We start from the raw sequence: 2,826 nt of genomic DNA, 5'->3' as shown, positions 1-2,826 counted from the left end.
CCGCTCCTCTCCCCGGTACAACCGGGAATCACGGGTAAGCTGCTGAAACCCTAGCAGGCGGTACAACCGGACGCCGGAGCGGTAGTACTGGTTATTTGGAATAACCGAACCAACCGCTTCCCTACCGCTCAACAACTGCCTTGGAGCAGAGGGGAGTCACCCCCATGGGTGGTGGTCGTGCGGTAGTGCTCCAAAACAACCGCCTGCTCCTGGTGCACGGGTGGCTAAGTCCCAAGCGGTACAACCGCTCGAATACCCGGTAGTACCGGTATGCATAGCACAACCGGGCCACCACCACCCAAGTACCGGCCCATCACAGAATCTAGTCCAGTGGTTGGGCGGTACCCGGCCGGTATAACCGCCCGAAGCACCACACCAGAGTTCCTCCAGTGGGAGGGCGGTACCACCGCCCTGGGGCAGCGGTACAACCACTTGGCAAGAACGTAGGAGGTGCAACCCTAGGGTATCACCCTTGGAGCGGTGGTTGGGCTGGTACAATAGGCCAGCGGTACAAACGCCCAGATGGGCGGTACAACCGTTGATGGGAAATTACTACACCACAAAGAACTAAAGGGAACCTCTCTCTACAGGAACAGAAGGTAAAGGTCGGTGACAAGAAGAGTGTGCGTGCAATGATTCACCCCATGCCTTCCAATGTGGATTCCCTCTTGATAGTACGGGTTCCCTACGACCAGGGAAATAAACACGCAGAAAAGTCCGTCTTCAATTTTTTCCTTCCAGAGAGAATGCCTAATCGATGCGAACCTAAGCATAGAGAACCTGAAAAACTTAACACATGATTAGACAACAAGGAGAGTTGTCATCATCACCCAAAACACAAAGACGGGAAATGTCATGACATCTGTGGACTTGCAAGTAAAAAAGGACAAAAAAGAAGTGCCCAACGGAAAAAAAGGAGAGCGAAAAAACGAAAAAGGAAGAAAGGAGAGAGCGAAAAAATATGAAAGTGAGACAAAAAGAGATAAAAATAAGAGGAATGAGAGGGAACAGAGGCTGATTATAGTATTAATGTTTTATCTTTCTTTTCCTTTTTATTTGTTTCGAGAAAGATTTCGTCTGATTCTCCTTCTATTGATTCTTTTTCGATCGAGATGTACGGATCCCTGTGTCTACATACATAGATTATGTTCATGGATTAACGAAAATGTGCAAGAGCTTTATTTGCCTCTGCCATTCTATGAGTCGCTTCCTTTTTATGTATGGCACCCCCACTCCTTTGACAGCATCTACTAATTGGAAACTTAATTTGAAAGCCATATTTCGACCCGGACGCTTTTGGGATGCTTCTAATAACCAACGAATGGCAAGTGTTTTTTCTTATTTAGATCATATTTCAATCGGAACTTTCCGCGTCGGTCCTTTTTTATTACGCCTTGTATTTATCCCTATATTGGGAGTTACTCTACGTATTACTTGACGTAAAACCAATAGTGAAGTTGTTTCTGTCTTTTGTTGAATCTTTTTCACGCCTCAATAAAGAATTAGATAAGCCAATCATTTTTTTCGTCTTTCACAATACGGTTAACCACCATGTTAACTTTAATCGATTCCGAAAAATTGGATCGGATTTTGCAGTTCTTTTTCCTGCATTACCTCAACGTGACCATGACGGGTGCCATTGGACAAATCCATACACATAAGGTGACTGAAGACAATTTAGCAAACGAATTTTTGGCAAGTGCCAGATCTCACAAGGCTATATTTTTTGCTTATGATTTCAATCTGAGTGACACTGGTGTTAAAAATAATTCTGTAATTAGGGGGAAAATCTCCCCTTGCCCAACCGTCGTTGCGGTTTGTCCCGCAACTGACGCCTCCCTTCGATCTCCTGGAACCGACGCCTCCTCGAGGGATCATCGTGTCTCTTCGGGACATATAAAAGGGGGCTTCTAACCATCGATCAAGGAATTCGATCATTTTGATTCAAAACACGTTATCAGCACATAGAACAGCCAGCGAGAGCAAAAGGCAACAGAGAAAAGAGAAGAGAGGAAGCACTCACCGCCGGTGAGATGACAGGCCTCGTCTCCTTCTTCCTCCGTCTGATTCGTGAGGACAGCCGCCGCTACTGCCTCATTGCCCTTCGCCGCCATGGAGTTGGTGGCCACCGCCGTTTCCGTCATTGGATGCAAGCCATCCGTCGATTCGGCCGCAGCGCCGCTGGACGTGGCGCTCCTGGCCGCCACCGTGCCGCTGGACGTGGTGCTCCTGGCCGCCACCGCGCTGCTGGACGCGCCCCCCGCGGTGCTCCCCTCGCCCCTGGACGCGCCCACGATGGTGCTTCGTGCGCCCGTGGCCAGGCGCCCATGGGGTTCGACCCCTGGCTAGTGGCCGGCCCGAGCGCCTCCATGGTGCACAGGGCTGCAGCCGCGCCTGCACCGCCCCCTGGATCTCCGCCTCCACCACCTCCTCCGCCGGTCGTATGGCTCGCGCCGTCGACGCCAACGCCCGCCGCCGAGGCCGCCGGCCCACCCAGATACTGCCCCGTGCCGATGCGCGCCGTCGTGAACGAGGAGGAGGCACTCGCCTTCGTCTCCACGCCGACCGGTGCCTCCGGAGTCGTCCGCCTTGGAGCAGGCATGGAGGACGGTGCCGCCACCGCCACGCCTCAACAGGAGACGGCCGCGGGCTCGAGCAGCCGCACTGAGCAGCGCTTCGGCCGCCTATTCGGGCGTGCTATCGCAGCCCTCGACCGTCGTCCCGCCCGCCGCGCCGGCTCGTGGGCTCCGGCGAGCCTCGGCCTCGCCAGCGCCGCGCCTCCAGGAGTCCGCCTGGACCCCATCGTCGTTGCTTCTTCTTCGGACG

General features: G+C 53.3%; 1 pseudogene; it reads right to left on the bottom strand.

Annotated features, from left to right (window-relative positions):
- Positions 1–1,934: 1,934 nt before the first annotated feature.
- On the bottom strand, positions 1,935–2,602 carry LOC119315824 (annotated as a pseudogene).
- Between the last annotated feature and the right edge of the window lie 224 nt (positions 2,603–2,826).

Source organism: Triticum dicoccoides, chromosome 6A (genome assembly GCF_002162155.2).
Source record: "Triticum dicoccoides isolate Atlit2015 ecotype Zavitan chromosome 6A, WEW_v2.0, whole genome shotgun sequence".
Taxonomy (NCBI): domain Eukaryota; kingdom Viridiplantae; phylum Streptophyta; class Magnoliopsida; order Poales; family Poaceae; genus Triticum; species Triticum dicoccoides.
The sequence above is the reverse complement of the archived record's forward strand: the minus strand, read 5'-3'. Positions and strand labels throughout refer to the sequence as shown.